Source organism: Nicotiana sylvestris, chromosome 7, assembly GCF_000393655.2.
Source record: "Nicotiana sylvestris chromosome 7, ASM39365v2, whole genome shotgun sequence".
NCBI lineage: Eukaryota > Viridiplantae > Streptophyta > Magnoliopsida > Solanales > Solanaceae > Nicotiana > Nicotiana sylvestris.
Window position 1 is genome coordinate 130,700,012 of NC_091063.1, and position 20,242 is coordinate 130,720,253.

Here is a 20,242-nt window from a genome sequence, read left to right on the forward strand (position 1 = left end):
TCAAGCTACATTTAGTGAGGTCGCCGAATCATGGTTTTCCGGATAATATGTTGTTGGAAATTTTTTACATGGGCTTGGATCCTATGAATCAATCCATAGCCAAAAATGCAGTTGATGGATCCTTTATGGATAAAACATTTGCAAGGGTCACACAAATCCTTGAAAAGATGGCAGAACATAACCAAGCTTGGCACTCGGATGACACCACGGGTGGAATTGTATGGTACTCCTTCCTTGACCAACATGCTTAAGGATAACCTAGAAAGAGATCAAGTGATTGACGGGCTTGCCACCAATATCAATGTGTTGATGAAGATTTTCACTAAAAGCCAAACAAAAAAGGTAATGTGGTGAAAGATGTTGAACTCATGTCAAATGAGGATCACGAGGAAGCAAATTATGTCAACAACTCTCAAGGAGGTTATCAAAGGCAACCTTACAAGGTTCAGGACAACAAAACCAATGGAGGCCTAACTCACAAGGTCAAGGCAACTAACAGTGGCGAAATGATCAAGGTAGTTCAAATCAAGGAAATTGGAGTAACAACAACAACATTTTTTCAAATCGGAGTTCCAACCCCTATGTTCCACTAAAGGGGAAATATTCAAACTCTCCACATTGGAAAGAAAGCTCTTTGAGCGAGTCCAAATTATAAAACATGCTTGAATGAGTATTGCAAAATCAAGATATATCTGACACTTCAATGAAGAACATGACTGAGCTTATGGGCTCTCATACCGCATCTATTCAAAAGTTGGAGATGCAAACGAGAGATCTCTTAAGAGAGCAAAATTCGAAGCAAAAAGGCACACTCCCAAGTGACAAAATTTCAAACCCAAAAGGTAGTGGGAGTGGCCCAACTTCTCATTGTATGGCAATCACCACTCGAAGTGGGAAACTACTTCAAGGAGAGAATGAAAAAGTGGTTGAATTGAAAGGTTTCGAACAGTCAAGGCACAAGTTGAGGTGCCAATTGTTGTTGAAGTTGAAAGACCCCCGAAGAAGGTGAGAACTCAAGAAGTGAACCATGAAGAAGTTAAGGAAAAGGTAATAGAGGCACCAAAAACTGTAGCACCAATTCCTAGGTCTCCTCCTCCTTTCCTCAAAGACTTTCTAGGAGGGTTGATGATAGCAAACTCGAAACGTGACATTCTCAAGCAATTATCGGTAAACATTCCATTTTTGGAAGCATTTCAGGAGATGCCGGGTTTTGCTAAGTACTTGAAGGACTTAATCACTAAAAAGAGAACCACCAAGAATGAAGTTATTAATGTGACTCACTAGGTTAGTTCCATCAATGCAACAACCACGGTCCAAAAGAAAGAGGACCCGGGAGCTTTCACCATTCCATGCTCTATTAGGTTAGGCAATTTTGTACGAGCCCTTTGTGATAATGCGGCTAGCATAAACTTAATGCCTCTTGCTATTTACAAGCAAGCGAGGTTAGGTATGCCTAGGCCTACAAGTATGAGGTTGCAAATGGCCAACCATTCAATAAAGAGACTGGTGGGAATTGTTGATGATGTTCTTGTGAAAGTGGAGAGTTCCTCCTTCCTGCCAACTTTGTTATCTTCGATTGTGATGTTGCTAGAGAAATCCCTATCATCTTGGGGAGACCATTACTTGCTATCGGAAGAGCACTCATGGATTTAGAACAAAATGAGATCAAGTTCTAAGTTAATTACAAAGAGGTTACCTTTCAAGAAAGTAAGGGTATGAAATTGCCGCATGCATATGAAAGTATCTCAGTCATTAATGTTGTTGATAAGGTAGAGGATGCAGTCGGGGTAAAGATGGAAGAAGAATGCCTTGGTGAAGCATTGGTGGCTATTTTGATAAATTTTGATGGTGAAGACATCGAAGGATACATGGAATTGGTTAATGCATTAGAAGGGCTTTGGTCCTACACTTATTCACTGAAAAAACTTTCTCTTGACTTAGAGAATAGAGTCACTCCTCCGCTAAGCCTTCAATTATCGAGCCGCCACAACTTGAGCTCAAGCCACTTCCACCGCACTTAAGGTATAAATTTCTTGGCTCTAATGAAACTTTACCTGTAATTGTTCTTCTTTGCTGAATGATGTGCAGTTTGAACAATTGTTGAATACCTTGAGGGAGCACATTTAGGCCATTAGATGGACAATAGCGGACATCCGAGGGATTCTCGCAAGGATTTATAAGCACAAGATACAATTGGAGCAAGAAAGCAAACCTAGCGTGGAGCATCAAAGAAGGTTAAACCCTTTCATGCAAGAGGTGGTGAAGAAAGAAATCATAAAATGGTTGGATGTTGGGGTTGTCTACCCCATTGTTGATAGTTCTTGGGTGAGTTCGGTGCAATGTGTGCCAAAGAAAGGAGGCATGACCATGATTCAAAACGACAAAAATGAGTTCATCCCAATGAGCACGGTGACCGGGTGGAGAGTTTGCATGTACTACCGGAAGCTCAATAGTGCTATTTGCAAAGACCATTTCCCTATGTCTTTATTGATCAAATGATTGATAGGCTAGAGGGAAGGTCATTTTATTTTTTCTTGGATGGTTTCTCTGGATATAACCAAATCAACATCGCATTAGAAGATCAAGAGAAGACAACATTCACATGCCCGTATAGGACTTTTGCTTTTAGCCGGATGCTATTTGGGCTATGCAATGCTCTGACTACCTTTCAACGATGCATGATGTCAATCTTCTCGGACATGGTGGAGGATTTCTTATAGGTGTTCATAGATGACTTTTTTGTGGTTGGTGATTCCTTTAAGCATTGCCTTGACAACCTTCGGCAAGTGCTCAAAAGATGTGAGGAAACAAACATTGTGCTCAATTGGAAAAAATGACACATTATGGTGGACGAGGGTATTGTTCTGGGCCACAAAATTTCCAAACAAGGCATAGAGGTTGATCGGGCAAAGATCGAGATCATTTCCAAACTTCCTCCTCCCACTTTGGTAAAAGATGTTCGGAGCTTTTTGGGGCATGCCAGTTTTTATAGGTGATTTATCAAAGACTTCTCAAAAATGGAAAGTCCCATATGCAAGCTCCTTGAAAAAGATGCAAAGTTTGATTTCGATGAGAAGTGCCTCGAAGCTTTTGAGGAATTGAAAGTGAGGCTCACTACGGCACCTATTATTGTCACATCCGATTGTTCTTTTCCATTTGAACTCATGTGTGATGCCAATGGTGTAGCTATTGGGACAGTACCTGGTCAATGGAATAATAATATTCTTCATCCTGTCTACTATTCAAGCAAGACACTCAATGGTGCACAAATGAATTACACTGTGACAGAGCAAGAACTGCTTGCTATTGTCTATCCTTTTGAAAATTTTCGTGCCTATTTATTGGGTTTCAAAATGATTATCTACACCGATCATGCTGCTCTCTACTACCTTATGGTGAAGAAGGATGCTAAACCAAGATTGATTAGGTGGGTTCTTTTGTTACAAGTTTTTGACTTTGAAGTCAAAGATCGGAAAGAAACAGAGAATCAAGTTGCGGATCACTTATCTAGGCTTGAAGAGGCATGGAGACCAAAAGAAGATGTTGAAATTAATGATGCCTTCCCAGATAAACACATATTGGCATTGTCTAGCACTTTCTCTCCTTGGTATGCTGTCATCGCTAAATTCTTGGTCAGTGACCTTGTCCCCGACTGATTGGAAGCTTATCAAAAGAAGAAGTTCTTGCGGGAGTGTAGGCAAAATTATTGGGAGGAACCTTTTCTATTCTGGATTTGCGCCGACAACATCATTCGACGTTGTGTTCCGGAAGATGAGGTAATTCAAATTCTCAAAGCATGTCATGAATCCCCAGTTGGGGGACATCAAAGTGGAAATCGTACTGCGGCAAAAGTGCTTGAATGTGGCTATTATTGGCCATCCATCTACCAAGATGCAAACCAAATAGTCAAAGCATGTGATCAATGTCAAAGACAAGGGTCACTTTAGAGGAGACATGAGATGTCTATGAACTTTTGATGGAGGTAGAGATCTTTGATGTGTAGGGGATAGATTTTATGGGGCATGACATATATCTTGGTGGTAGTAGATTATGTCTCCATATGGGTCGAGGAAATTGCCTTCCCGAACAATGAGGCACGGAGTGTAACCACTTTCTTGACGAAGAACATATTTACTCGTTTTGTAACCCCAAGGGCCATCCTTAGTGATGGTGGTTCTCACTTTTGCAACAAAGCTTTTGCCGGGCTGCTCGAAAAATATAGAGTTAAGCACAAGGTGGCCACCCCTTATCATCCTCAGTCGAGCGGTCAGGTGAAAGTTTCCAACAGGGAGATCAAAAACATCCTAGAAAAAACTATGAATGCAAACAGGACTGAATGGTCAAAGAAACTAGATGATGCATTAAGGGCATATCGAACAACATTCAAGACTCCAATTGGCACCTCATAATCTCGGCTGGTTTTTGATAAGACATGTCACTTGCCGGTAGAGCTATGTGGGCATTGAAGAAGTTAAATCCTGACTACGCCGAAGCTGCTAATCTAAGGATGACCCAACTCAATGAGATAGAATAACTCCATTTTCTTGCCTATGCGAATGCGGCCATGTATAAGGAAAGGATGAAGTTTGTTCATGACAAGAAGATTTTGAAGCGGGAATTTAAATCAGGTGACTTGGTCTTACTCTTCAACTCAAGACTGAAGCTCTTTCCAGGCAAACTCAAATCCAAATGGTGTGGCCCGTTTAAGTTGTAAATGTGTCTGCCTATGGTGCCATTGAATTGGAATCTGAGGACATCGTCGTGCCGCGACGTTAAATCAAGCGCTTCTTGGGAGGCAACCCATGTGTGGTAATACTTTTTGGTTAGATTTTAATTTTGGCAAGTTTAATTAAAAGTGTTGAGCAGTTTGACGTGTGTGTTAGAATTGTAGACATGTAATTTTTGACCCTCCCCAAGATTTTACACATTTTAGTGTTAAATATTTAGTTTAGATCTAAGATCGCTATTATAACTAGTTTTGACTCGTTTACTTTATTTTATAACGAATATTGAAAAAATACAAAAAAATAGTTTCATTTTTTCTCTATTTAATTAAGGTATTGTTAGAAAAATATTATTTTTAACCTATTTTTATTTTCAGTATAATCTTCGAAAATATCAATATATATAACTTCTTGTCGTAATGTAGTTTGTTTTAATTAATTAGGAATAATTTCACCATTTTATAGTTATTATTTTAGGAGTTAATATTTTTAGTCTAGTAGAATTAAAGGGTCACTTTTAAGGGTAAATTTAGCCCAATTCGGACCTAGCCCATAAATCCTAAGCTCATAATCCCGAGCCCCACCCTAACAACCATCTCTAACCTAGAAAAAAAACGGGCAGCTAAACACACAGAAAAACGGATCAGCCATAGAACCCAAAAAAGGGGATCCACCCCCCCCCCCCCCCCGAACTTCTTCTTCTTCACCGTTAGAACACCCCAACCCAAAAACATCCCTAAAGCAGCCGAAGCTGCTCACCCTGACCTCGTCTCCATAATCTCTAGCCACACCAGCCTTCAACTCCCCACCTTCAGCCGCAACGCTCACAAACGAATAAGGATAGGGGTTTTGGACAGAAAATTGGGGATTCTATATAAAAAAGATAAAAAAAAATCAAATCTTACTTCAAACTCAGAAAGATACACAAAAAAATATTAGTTTCTTCCATTCAATTTCTGTTTCCAAAAATGGTTGAAGTTGCGTGATTAAACCGAGGTTTGGAGCCGATTCAAGTTTCTGTCAGTCGTCCGAGGTCTGTTCATGATCTTAATCACGGTTCGACTGTTGCTATAATGTTCTTGTTCTGTTGCAAGTTCAAATTTCGACGCCGGTCTGCCTGTATTCGTTCCTTTATATACTAAATTGAAAGTTGTTCGCATTCAGGTTCATCTTCTTGCTCTTTCTCTTATTTTATTACTGTATTGATCAAAGCATGAATCTGAAGCGCTATTTTCTCTTGAGTTCTTGCTGTTGTCCTGACTTGTTCGATCGAAACTTGCCGTCAAGTGAATTTTGATTAGTGACATGTTTCCTATCTCGATGCGTTCTTGTTGGCATGAAGTTACTAATTCTTTCCTGATATTCTTTGTGTGTTGTTGATTCAATGTGGTCATGAGAAGTTAAGTCGCCGGCCAGTTTTTAGTAAGAGGTGCAATCACTTAGCTTAGTCTACTTCGGACTTGATTTTTCTGAAAATGCTAAGCTAGTGTTCGTGTTTAGTGATAATGTCTACATGCCTTGTTTGTTCCATTTCCACGGTTGAAACTGATATTTAACAGAGTTTATATCCGGAGAGTGATTTTTATTGGTTCTCACACAATTGTGCACATCATGTCTCTTAAGTTTTAAATGAAACTCAGCGTAAGGTCATAGTTGTGTGAATATTGACGTGAAGTGATTAGGATTTGGTTGACTTCAATTCTGCAAATTGAAGTATGATTCAAAATGCTTTTCATAACATGACTTTTTACTCCTTTTGAAATATTGAATTTTCTCTTCACTGGATAAGGGATTTCGTTAATTGTGAGAACTGGGTTATTTGTGGTGTTAAGCACTTGCACTCATCCATTCTATAGGTATATTTCTCTGTTATATTTTTAGATTCGAACTTGTCCTTTAGAGTAGTCAACATATTAGCTTAAATAAGCATTGCAAGTTTCATGTAGTAACAGTAGCTTTGATTAATTCTCCTTGTCTCCATTTAGTTTAGTATCCTGTGAATTTATCTAATTACCTAGTCATTTAGTTCCATTGTACGGTCCGAATGCTTATTCAATAGATTGTTTATTTCTACATTCGTTTGTTTTTTCGTTGTGTTCATCACTGTTCGTATGCTTCATTGTCGGCGATAGGCCATGGGATTTTGGGAATTAATTGTTGAGAAAGAATGGGCATAAATTGAATTCTCCTGTTTCTTTTCTTCTTCTTTTATTTAGTTTATTTTTTATACTACTGCTAGGAATATGCTTAGGCCGACCACACGTGGGTAGGCAAATTTTTCGGCGCGTAGCTAATCATCGTGACTATGGGTACAGTTCCCGTGGCATTGTCATGATACATAATCCCCAATTCGGGTGTACATTTCATATGACCCGACCATAACATTGATTAATAATAAAAATAAACATGTTGTAAATCGCGGGTGCATTTTGATGCGGTTTGCAATGTGTACCAAAGCAATGAGTGCGCGACATCGCGACTTGTTCAAACAAATTCCATAAATAATTAAAAGCGGTTTTAAAAGGTTAAAAAAAGCACAATAGGTTTTAAACATGTAATAAATCAGATAATTAGGCCAATTAATAATAGTTGAGAGACCGTGCTAAAATCACAAAACCCGAGAATGCCTAACACCTTCTCCTGGGTTAACAGAATTTCTTACTTGGATTTTTGTGTTCGCAGACCATAAATAAGAGTCAATTTCCTCGATTTGGGATTCTAAAATAAACCGGTGACTTGGGACACCACAAACTATCCCAAGTGGCGACTTTGAAATAAATAAATAATCCTATTTCGATTTATGTCACTTTAATTGGAAAAACTCCCTTATATCCCTCTCGGGTAAAAAGGAGGTGTGACAGCTCTGGCGACTCTGCTGGGGAAAAGAACCTAGAATCTCTGGTTTGGGGTTCAGAATTCGAGCTTAGAATAACTGTTATAGTTGACTTTTATTTATTATCTGATTTTTACGTGTTTGAGCCTAATGTGCTACATGCTGCTTTTTAATGCTTTGATATTGCTTGAACTATATAAAAACTGTTACGAAACCCTCTTCTCTCTAAGTCTTCTAAATCTTCCGGGAAAGGTGCGTTTCACGTGGCTTCTTTTCTGTTAGAGTCATATCCCAATTTTAGAATGAGGTTCGAATAAGTTGCAAAGCCGGTGAAGCTTCTGTATTCCCGATACGCTGCCCCCCCCCTCGGCACGAGCTGTCGGCTCGGGTAAGCCAGGTCTAGAACAATACACCCAAGTTTTTAAACCTAGAATAACATAGCCTCATGCCGGATCCCTAGTAGGTACGTTTGTTTGCATCACGTGCATTTGACTTTGGGGACTCAACACAGGGGTTGGGTCCGTCTAGGACAGGTGTACCCAAATTAAAAGATCATCCTGATACATTTTACGTGCCACTTGCGCATCTATTTATTTCGGCTTGCATGTTGACTGGCTTCTAGAATAGGGAAAGAAAATAAAAAAAAAAAGAAAAAGAAAATCAAAAAAAATCAAAAAAAAAAAAAAACCAAGGGTGACAAAGTGTTTGAAACATTCCAAAACTCTTCTGAAAGTTTGAAAAAAAAGAGAAAGAAAATAAGCCAGGTATTTTTAAAAGTCATCCAGTTCCATCAAAACTGGTCGAACTACGCGGGTCTGATTCCCACCGGATGTGAGATACGTAGGCAAACCTCATCGGTTCCGGCCCCCAATTTTCAAAAATCCAACAATATTTTTCTTTACTTCCTTCTTTAGAAAAGTCTTTCTTTAAGATCACAATTTTTAAAAAATTCAAAAATATTTTTCTCTACTTCCTTCTGTAGAAAGTTTATCTTTTTGACCACAAATTTCAAAATAAATCTAAAAAATATTTTCCTTTACTTCTTTAGAAAGTCTTTCTTTTAGATCACTATTTAAAAAAAATACAAAAAAAATTTCTTTTTAATTTCTCTCAAAATCCAAAAATATTTTCATTCTTCTTTCGAAAATTCTAGAGAAAATTCAAGATTCAAAAATATTTTTTCTTTTATTTTGAAGTATTTCTTTCATATATTCAAAATAAAAGTCCTAAAATTCAAAAATATTTCCTTTCTTCTTTATAAGTTTTTCTTTCGAAATTCCAAACCAAAAAAAATTGAAATTAAAAAATAATATTTTCTTTCTTCTTTAGAAGTCTTTCTTTTCAAAAATTCTCAAAAAACAAAAAAAATACTAAAACAAACAAATCGAAATTCAAAAATATTTTCTTCCTTCTCTATGAGTCTTTCTTTCGGAAATAAAAAAAATCAAAATCCAAAAAAAAGTTAGTTTATTTTCTTTATTCTTGATCTTCTCGAACTACGCAAGATCTGATTCATGTTCCCACATGATACGTAGGCAATCCACATCAGGTACGGTCGAATGATTTTGAAAAAAAAAGGAGTGGAAAAGAAACAAAAAAGAAAAAAAAGAGAAAAAAAGGAAAAAGAAAAAGAGTGTTTATTCTAACGTGCTTGTTTTTTAAAAATAAAAATTAGTTAAAGGTGGTCAGTTTGTTGGTTTGCAATGGCGAGTCACCAAGAACAATCCAAGATCCCTAAAAAATAAAAGCATCTTCTCAACCGAAGGAACAAGAACCACCATTGTTGATCCAACTAAGGTCACGAAAAGGCAAGTAGGCAAGTTGGTGATAAAAATCGAGACAACTTCTACCAGTTTTGAGCAATAGGACATGCTCTGCTTGGATGATCTGTGATGATAGGGAGACAAGAGAATTCGTCCAAGTCCTTTGGCGAATTAAATACTGTGAAAATTCCCATGTTGTCAATCCTGAAATCCGACAGCCAATATGGGGAATAGTTTAATCAAATGTCAGAATTTGAGTGTTGAATCCATTGCAATAAAAATGGTCGAATACCGTAGTAATGTTAATTTACAAGTATGTGGCTAAATGTCGCTTAGCAACTGGACCGTCACTCCTCTTTTAGACAGAGAGGAGTTATGGTAGCTTATTTTGTCGTCTTTTCTTCTTCTTTTTGTGCTATCGGACCCTTCTATCTTTTATTCAATAAAAAAAGGCAGTCTGTCATTGTGTGTCCATTTTGTGCACAGTTCTTTTCCCGCTAGTTTTAGTGATATGACATGCATGTGGAATTTTTGGCCAGATCTTAGAAAATTGATTTAAGCTTGAATTGGATTGAGAACAAGACATTTTTGAGGATGAATAAAGAGTTGAAATACTGGGGAACTAAGGTAGAGTAAAATTCACCTTCAAATCATTGTGAGGATGGAGCTTGAGGATGTTTAATCAATTGAAGTTTATTGGAAAGTTTGACATAAGGGATGGAAAGTGTCTTGTGACCACGACACACCGAGAAGATAGACATGTTCGCCAATGTTGTGATCGCGAAAAGATATTATGTTTGGCGTTCTCGAGGCTGGGAGGTCCTTTTTCTGCTACCCGAGCACTTTATACCCTTTGTTACCCCTTTTGAGCCTATGTTATTTTCTTTGACCACCCTCTTTTGGAATCAACTTTAGAGTTAAAAGTCCAATAAAAAAATAAAAATGAAAAATGATGGAAAAAAGAAGTCCACGGCCCAAGAGTACAAATTGGGACAACTCTTAGAAAGTTCAGAAAAAAAAAGAAAAAAAAAGTCAAAGGTTCATATCCTCAGAAAATAAAGGCTGGGGCAATTTGTTTTGAAAAGAAAAAGAAAAAAAGCAAAAAAAAAAGAAAAAAAGAGAAAAACAAAAAAAACAAAAAAGAAAGATGAAAAAAATTATAGTCAGGTTAGATGTTTGAACTACGTATTCCTTAAAAAAAAGATACGTAGGCAGCCTCACGGTTCGGTCCAACCAAATAAGAATAAGAATTCAAAGAAAAAGAAAGAAAAAAATTCCAAAAAATCCCCAATAGCTAAAACTGGGGCAAAGATTTTATTTCACTTTTGAAAGTGTCGATTCCAAGAATTGTAAGTCTACAACCCCCTTCTTTTTGAGTCTACTTTGAGCCTTCATGCCGACCCTTCTTTCTTACCCTATCCAAAAATCTTCCAAATAAAGACCTCCCAATATGTCTTCGAGAATGTCAAAAGAAGCATGCAATGAGCAACGGTGGTCACGTTACATAGAACACTGTCAGGTTGCTCACACAAGAAGGCAAAAGTAAAAAATAAAAAAAGAAAAACAAATGAGAGAGTCTTACTAGTGAAAACTTTCATGGGCACGGTAAGATGATGGTAAATAGAGATAAATAAATGAGAGAGACATGTTGGTGAAAAATCCTTGGGCACCACTAGTCGAAAGTGAGTCGTGAGGCAGATGCAAAGAATTGACATGAACAAGCCCGACTTCAAAGGTCATAAGAATGGTAAAAGAGAAAATTGGATCAGTTTGATAGATCAGGCCGTTAAGTCCAAAATACATGTCATGATCATTAAGGCTAGTTACCGCAAAGAAAAAAACAACTTTTCCTTTTGTCCTTCTCGACAGGGCATTTCTTGTTAATATTATTTCCTTACATCATTGTGTCTTTCACTCTAAGTCAGTCCTTGTCAAAACAAGCAAGAAAAGATTTCAAAATCTACTACCAGCTTTTCTGTTGCATAAAGTAAATTTGGCCATCACACTCAGTTGCTACTGTCAACAGGCCTTGAGGATTCATGCAAAGCTCCCCCCTCCAAAAAAAAAAAGACCTTTGTCGGCCTACTTGTCTAAAGCAAGCAAGAAAAAACTTTGAGATTAATAAGGGATTCTCGGTAGCACTAAACAAGGACTATGGAGTGTGCACATCATGCAAAAGACACTTCCAGTTGTGATTCTCTTTGACAGAGAAATTGCTTCAAAAGCAAAAACCATTCAAGATATCAGAAAAGGTTATCCAAGAAAAAAAATCTCTATTTCGAGATAAGGCTGATTGAGCCACAAAACACCAATGGCACTGGGAGTAAAATAATCAGGGTTGATACAGAAAGTAAAGGTTCCTTGAAAGCAACAACAGAGTCTCCCAGCAGTGCGGCCAATTACCAAGGTAGTCGGTCTTCTAAAAAAGAATGGACACAAGGCCAAGTTGCCCAAGACTCAAAGGCCACAAACCGATCACCACTTTTAAAACTGATAAACTTTTCTTTATTTGAAACAGGAACAAAGCAGTGCAAGAAAAGTGGTACAAAAAAAAAGAAAAAAAATTAAAGGAAGAGAAGAGCCGACAAAAGGAAGTTTCTCAAATCTTTGCCTCTTTCTATCTTGCTCGTATGCATAAAATTTTGTTATTTGCTCGTCACATTTTTCCTCTTAGGATAAAAAGTCGTAGTCTGATGTATTTTCCTCCCAATAAATAATCTTAGTCTGATGAATCTTTCTCCTAAGATACCAAAAAAAGAAAAAAAAAAGACCTACTCTGATGAACTCTCTCCTAGGATCAAAATCTTAGTCTGATGAATCTTTCTCCTAAGATAGAAGACCTAGTCTGATGAACTTTCTCCTAAGATAGAAATCTTAATCTGACGAATCTTTCTCCTAAGATAAGAAAACCTAGTCTGATGAATCTTTCTCCTAGGATAAAAATCTTAGTCTGATGAATCTTTCTCCTAAGATAACAAAAAAAAGGACCTAGTTTGATGAATTTTTCTCTTAGGATAAACGTCTTAGTCTTATAAATTTTTCTCCTAAGATATGAAAACCTAGTCTGATTAATCTTTCTCCTAGGATAAAAATCTTAGTCTGATGAATCTTTCTCCTAAGATATAAAGACCTAGTCTGATGAACTTTCTCCTAGGATAGAAATCTTAGTCTGATAAATGTTTCTCCTAAGACACCAAAAAAAGGACCTAGTCTGATGAACTTTCTCTTAGGATAAATGTCTTAGTCTGATGAATTTTTCTCTTAAGATAGAAGACCTAGTCTGATGAACTTTCTCCTAGGATAGAAATTTTAGTCGGATGAATCATTCTTCTAAGATAACAAAAAAGGACCTAGTCTGATGAACTTTCTCCTAGGATAGAAATCTTAGTCTGATGAATCTTTCTCCTAAGATAACAAAAAGGGACCAGGATCAAAATCTTTAGTTTGATGAATCTTTCTCCTAAGATAGAAAACCTAGTCTGATGAACTTTCTCCTAGGATATAAATCTTAATCTGATGAATCTTTCTCCTAAGATAACAAAAATGGACCTAGTCTGATGAATTTTCTCATAGGATCAAAATCTTAGTCTGATGAATTTTTTTCCTAAGATGCCAAACAAAAAAAAACCTAGTCTGATAAACTTTTTCCTAAGATAAACGTCTTAGTCTGATGAATCTTTCTCCTAAGATAGAAAATCTAGTCTGATGAATTTTCTCCTAGGATAGTTTTAAAAAAAAGGAGTTTGGCTTTGAAAAAAGGGGTCAATTTTTAGTTTTCTTAAGTTATCAATCTTTAGTTTTCTTGAAATCAGGGGCCCTGCCTGGAGAATAGGATCTGTTTTTACTTTAGTCAAACTTAGTTTATAGTTTTTTGCAAGCTCAATCTCAAATCGAGGAGACGCACTTCCTAGTTTGGTTTTTTTCGGATTTTATTTATTTAGGAGGCGCACTTCCTAATTTTAGGTTAAAGGTTTTACCCCTAGCAGGCGCATTTCCTGGTCTGGGTCTTTCAGGTTATACTTTTTAGGAAATGCACTTCCTAGTTTTGTTCATTCAAGTTTTACCCTAGGAGACGCACTTCCTAGTCCGGGTTATTCAGGGTTTTTTTAGCAGACGCATTTGCTAGTCAAAATTTTCTTAGTTTTAGTCACATGAGACGCACATCCTAGTCGAGTCTTCAATTGCATCCTTCATCAATAGCATAGGTGATTTAAAGTTCTGTTAATAACTCACAAATCTTCCCAGTGCAAAATGGGGCAGAAAAGTTTCGTTTATTTTGTCTATTTTGATGTAGCATCAGGCTCCCACCTGGAGAACAAGGGAATTCATTCGAGTTTTAAGTAAGTTGTAGGCGCCCACCTAAAGAACAAGGGAATTCATTTCATTTTAAGTCAATATCAGGCGCCCACCTGAAGAATGAGAGAATTTATTTCAAGTTTTAAGTCAGTTGCAAGCGCCCACCTGGAGAACAAGGGAATTCATTTCAGTTTAACTCGGTATCAGGCGCCCACCTAGAGAACACTGGAATTCATTTCTAGTTTTAAGTCATTAGCAGGCACCCACTTGGAGAATGAGGGAAGTCATTTCAGAATTCAATTCAAGATAGAAGTAGTAGAAGCTCGCATCAAGAATGCGAGTCGACAGTCCGAGATGACCACAGAAGAAGCCTTAATCCAAGAAAAAACAAGAAAAAGAAAAAAAAAAGAAAAAAGAAAAAAAGAGAGGGAAGTGAATCCAAATGCAGAAGCAGATGAAAGATGTGAACTTCTCAAGACATGGCTGAAATCACGAGCACTGCATGTTCGGTCTTGATCCGAAGAAGCCGTGGAAGAATAAACTAACACCTGCAGCTAAGAAGCATCAAGATTAAGATCAGAGTCCGCACGAAGAACCAACCAAGATTCAAGATCAAGCTTCAGAAGACTCATAGATAGGAATCTTGTAACTCGTAGCTGATAGGCTTAGTCTTTTTTTAATTATGATTTTTGATGTAATGATAGGAACCGCGGACCGGAACCCCGATGGCACCTCAATCGGCTCTCCACCTCGGTACTCCATCACTCGTCCTAATTCTGAACTACACGTGGCCTGATTCCTTTATAGCCAAAGATATGTATACAACTCAAATACCAAAGCTTGGTCACATTCTCTTTTTTTTTTTTTAGTTTTTGGCCTTTCTAAATAAGGGTCGGGTCAAAAAATTTGTCTAGTCGTTTTTTGTTAGAAAACTCTTCGTGTTTCCAGTCAAAGAGGGGGCAACTGTAAACATGTAATTTTTGACCCTCCCCAAGATTTTACATATTTTAGTGTTAAATATTTAGTTTAGGTCTAATATTGCTATTTTAACTAGTTTAGACTCTTTTACTTTATTTTATAATGAATATTGAAAAAATACAAAAAATAGTTTTATTTTTTCTCTATCTAATTAAGGTATTAGGTATTGTTAGAAAAATATTATTTTTAACCTATTTTTATTTTTAGTATAATCTTAGAATATATCAATATATACAACTTCTTGTCGTAATGTAGTTTGTTTTAATTAATTAGGACCGATTTCACAATTTTATATTTATTATTTTAGGAGTTAATATTTTTAGTCTGGTGGAGTTAAAAGGTCACTTTTAAAGGTAAATTTGGCCAAAATTTGGCCAAATTCAGACCTAGCCCATAAATTCTAAGCCCATAATCGTCAAGCCCACCCTAATAACCATCTCTAACCTAGAAAAAAATCGGGCAGCTAAGACAAAGAAAAAGGATCTATTGCAGAACCCAAAAAAGGGGACCCCCCCCTCGAACTTCTTCTTCTTCACCATTAGAACACCCCAACCTAAAAACACCCCTAAGAAGCCGCAGCTGCTCACCCCAACCTTGTCTCCATCATCTCCAGCCACACCAATCGTTGCCCACCAGCCTTCAACTTCCCACCTTCTGCCTCAACGCTCACACATGAACAAGGAGAGGGGTTTTGGACAGAAAATTGGCAATTCTATATAAAAAAGATCAAAAAAATCAGTTCTTACATCAAAATCAGAAAAATACACAAAAAATGTTAGTTTCTTCCATTCAATTTCTGTTTCTAAAAATAGTTGAGGTTGCGTGATTAAGCCGAGGTTTGGAGCTGATTTGAGTTTCTACCAGTTGTCCGAGGTCTGTTCATGGTCTTAATCGTGGTTCGATTGTTGCTGTCCTGTTCTTGTTCCGTTGCATGTTCCAATTTCGACGCCGGTTTGCCTGTATTCGTTCCTAAACATATTAAATTGAAAGTTGTTCGCATTCAGGTTCATCTCCTTGCTCTTTCTCTTATTTTATTACTGTATTGATCAAAGCATAAATCTGAGGCGCTATTTTCTCTTTAGTTCTTGCTGTTGCCGTGACTTGTTCGATCGAAACTTGCCGTCAAGTGAATTTTGATTAGTGATATGTTTCCTCATGACTTTCACGAATATCTCGATGCATTCTTGTTGGCTTGAAGTTACTAAATTCTTTCCTGATATTCTTTGTGTGTTGTTGATTCAATGTGGTCATGACAAGTTAAGTCACCGGCCAGTTTTTAGTACGAGGTGCAATCACTTAGCTTAGTCTACTTCGGACTTGATTTTTCTCTGAAAATACTAAGCTAGTGTTCGCGTTTAGCGATAATGTCTACATGTCTTGTTTGTTCCTTTGCCATGGTTGAAACTGATATTTAACAGAGTTATATCCGGAGAGTGATTTTTATTGGTTCTCACACAATTTTGCACATCATGTCTCTTAAGTTTTAAATGAAACTCACCTAAGGTCATAGTTGTGTGAATATTGACGTGAAGTGATTAGGATTTGGTTGACTTCAATTCTGCAAATTGAAGTATGATTCAAAATGCTTTTCATAACATGACTTTTCACTCCTTTTGAAATATTGAATTTTCTCTTCACTGGATAAGGGATTTCGTTAATTGTGAGAACTGGATTATTTGTGGTGTTAAGCACTTGCACTCATCCATTCTATAGGTATATTTCTCTGCTATATTTTTAGATTCGCACTTGTCCTTTAGAGTAGTCTAACATATTAGCTTAAATAAGCATTGCAAGTTTCATGTAGTAACAGTAGCTTTGATTAATTCTCCTTGTCTCCATTTAGTTTAGTATCCTGTGAATTTATCTAATTACCTAGTCATTTAGTTCCATTGTACGGTCTGAATGCTTATTCAATATATTGTTTATTTCTATGTTTGTTTGTTTTTTCGTTGTGTTCATCACTGTTCGTATGCTTCATTGTCGGAGATAGGCCGTGGGGTTTTGGGAATTAATTGTTGAGAAAGAATGGGCATAAATTGAATTCTCCTGTTTCTTTTCTTCTTCGTTTATTTAGTTTATTTTTTTTTATACTACCGCTAGGAATATGCTTAGGCCGACCAAACGTGGGTAGGCAAACTTTTTAGCACGTAGCTAATCATCGTGACTATGGGTACGGTTCCCGTGACATAGACATGATAGATAATCCCCAATTCGGGTGTGCATTTCATGTGACCGACCATAACTTCGATTAATAATAAAAATAAACATGTTATAAATCGCGGATGCATTTCATGTGACGCGGTTTGCAATGTGTACCAAAACAATGAGCGCGCGATGTCACGACTTGTTCAAACAAATTTCATAAATAATTAAAAGCAGTTTTAAGAGGTTAAAAATGCATAATAGGTTTTAAACATGTAATAAATCAGATAATTAGGCGAATTAATAATAGTTGAGCGACCGTGCTAAAACCACGGAACCTAGGAATGTCTAACACCTTCTCCCGGGTTAACAGAATTCCTTACCCGGATTTCTGTGTTGGCAGACCATAAATAAGAGTCAATTTCCTCGATTTGGGATTTTAAAATAAACCGGTGACTTGGGAGACCATAAACTATCCCAAGTGATGATTCTGAAATAAATAAATAATCCCATTTCGATTTATGTCACTTTAATTGGAAAAACTCTCTTATATCCCTCTCGGGTAAAAGGGAGGTGTGACAAGAATGCAGGTGACCCAAAATACAATAAAACATGATGCAATGGCAGAGGAAAATGAAGGAAAGCAAGACATGTGTTCTACGGCAACATATGCGACCGCATAATGGATTTGCGGATTGCATAATGGTAGCAGATGCAGGCATAAAAAATGATATCTAAGCTTTCAAAATTTCGGTGAAAATGTACTTTCTGTGGCCCGTATAACGATTATGCGACCACAGAACCTATCACAAAGTTAGTTTACAATACTCAGCCACTAACCCATCGCATAACACATATGTGGTCGCATAATGTGTTATGCAATGGGTTGCCTCACCGCGAACCTCTCGGGTATTTAGCTCTAACTCCCTCCATTATTTTCACCATTTTTTGGCACTCTCACACTGCACACCACAAAACGAAAAGATAAAAACAACCAAAAACATTGAAACAACAACACAAAAAAATCAAAAAGGAATTGAAAAGGAAGTGCTTACCTTGCTCGTGCTTCAGACCAACATCGCTCAATCCTCTTGATATCTGGTATGATCACTTCCACCTTTTTTCTTGCTTAATCAATTGAAAAAATGCCATGTGATATCATTGCTCTCTTTTTTTCCCAACTTCTTGCTATGGGTAATCCCTCGTGAGTGATTTTACTAAACATTTAGGTTGGGGGCTACTGTGGGTAATTGTGGTTTGGGGATTTGAATTGGAAAGAAGGAGTAAAGAAAAAGGTTTGAAAAATTATAGCATTGTGCTTAGATTTCGCTCTGCTGAGTGTACAATAACTGAGTCTAGGAAATGCTATATACATTAAAAAGAGCGTGAAGACTTTTTTTTTAAGGACGATGATCTTTGCGGTCCGCATAACTTGTTTGCGGACCGCAGAGTCATCACATTTTGTGTCATAGGTAGTTTTCTCAAAACCCACGGGAGGTTGGATTTGTGACCGCAAAAACGCTATGCCGACCGCACAATGGTCGCATACAGAGGTAGATAAAATGCTATATTTGAGGACCAACATGCGACCAATTTACGGTCGCATAAGTTGTTATGCGACCACTTCTGCAGACCGCAAAATTTGTTTTTCTTCTGAGGGTTATATTATGCAAAAAGTTCTGCGGCTCGTAGAGTTGTTATGCGATCGCAGAACTGATCTTAGAAACAACTTTGTTTTTCATTTTTCTTTCTTGCTGAACATGTTGTCCATGACATACCACATACTCATTTGTTGATTAATTGACAGGAATGGCACCAAAGAAATCCCTAGCATCGCGACCACCTTCCGCTCTAAGAAAGAAATGAGTTGTTGCTTTGAGCCCATAATCACAGCAATCCAAATGCACACGGCCTGACACAGCCAGAAGTGTATCTGAGCATTCCTCCAAGTCTCAAAAGGAGGAGGCACAGATTGACCTTGTACCACCAGTTGAACTCCAAGCTGAAGCACGCCGAAACATTGGTGAAGATCTCAAGTTTGGGATTTCCGGCTCTTGGACTCTGTACAAGGATTGCCTGAAAAAAAGGAAAATCCTTGAAGAAAATTATCTAGGCTTGAATGGTTTGAAAGAATACTATCCCGATGTGCTAGAAAACATAAAAAAAAAAAGGGATGAGATTCCTTCACTCAGGTTTCAGGGGAGTACAACGAGACACTCGTGAGGGAATTCTATGCTGCATCCAGGAACACAGAACAAAAAAGAAACCATAGATTCTTGGACTCTATTTTAATCTGGGGAGTAGAGATACTCGGTGATGTCGGATCAATTAATGATGTATATTTCGAGGAATGGGAGCCAGGCATGGCATAATTTGATGAAAAGCTTAAAAACAAGGAATCCGTGCGTGCTTGGGTAGCTTTTGCTATAGCCAAGGGAACCTTATCTTGGATCACTAAGCGTCAGCTGATTCACAAAAGGGATCTTACCCAAGAAGGCCGATATTGGCTCAGTTTTGTCTGTTCTCAGATAATGCCCTCGAGAAATGAAATCGACATAAGGATCAAGAAGGTGATCCTCATTTCTTGCATCATGTTGGGTATTAAGGTGGATGTGGGAAAACTTATATTCCGCGAGATTGGAATCTAGGCAAACCAGAAAGAAACCTCGCTCCCCTTTCCATGCTTAATCTATGCTCTGTGTAAAGCTGGGGAGGTCCCTCCTATCCCCAAACATGACCTCCTAGAAAAATCCATTCATGACATTGACATCACTCGGATTAATGATACTGTGGATACAGTGGTCGAAGATCCACAAGAGCCTTCACTCACTCTTCCTGCAGCCTCAGCAGCACCTGCTGCCTAATCAGTACCTGACATACCTTCCGTACCGGCTACCTCATCATCCACTCCCAGACCAGACACTGCACCACCACATGCCTAATTGCTTGAACTCTCAAAGCTTGGTCTACTGGCATAACATGCAAATACCAAAGTAGACAAATTGACGAAAGAACTTCTATCTCACATCCGGAAAGCACTCGCCCCGATCCAAACCTCTATCACTGCTCTTCAAAAACAACATCTATCTTATGAGGATCCACTCAAGCACCTTGAAGTGCACCTTGAGAGGGTTGAGTGAGGCGAAGTTGGGGACATGCCTCAACTTAAAAGGGAGGTAGCTGAGCTAAAGTCAGAGCTGCATAAGATGCTGAACCTGGAATTTGATTTGACCTCCTTTCTTCCGGAAGGGGGGAGCAGGGCACTGGTACCTCCCACATTCCAAGCCTTAACCTTGATTTCAAAAACCTCATGTCAGCTGAGATGGCCTAGGGTATTGCGACTTCACAAGCTCCGGGCTTCGTTGTGCACATCGATGATCATTCAGAGGAGGAATCTGAAGGATCTGAGGAGAAAACTGATGAGGAGGAAACTGATGAAGATGTTTTACTTGAGGAGGAGGATGATCAGCGGGACAATAGAGGCAAACAAATTGTTGTCTCTATAT

General features: G+C 37.8%; 1 long non-coding RNA gene across 1 annotated transcript; it reads left to right on the top strand.

Moving 5' to 3' along the window:
* The first annotated feature begins 5,394 nt into the window (after positions 1-5,394).
* LOC138872512 (uncharacterized) lies at positions 5,395-14,463 on the top strand. Its single transcript, XR_011400890.1, has 2 exons — positions 5,395-5,888; positions 11,347-14,463. It is a non-coding gene; the product is annotated as an uncharacterized lncRNA (long non-coding RNA).
* Positions 14,464-20,242: the final 5,779 nt, after the last annotated feature.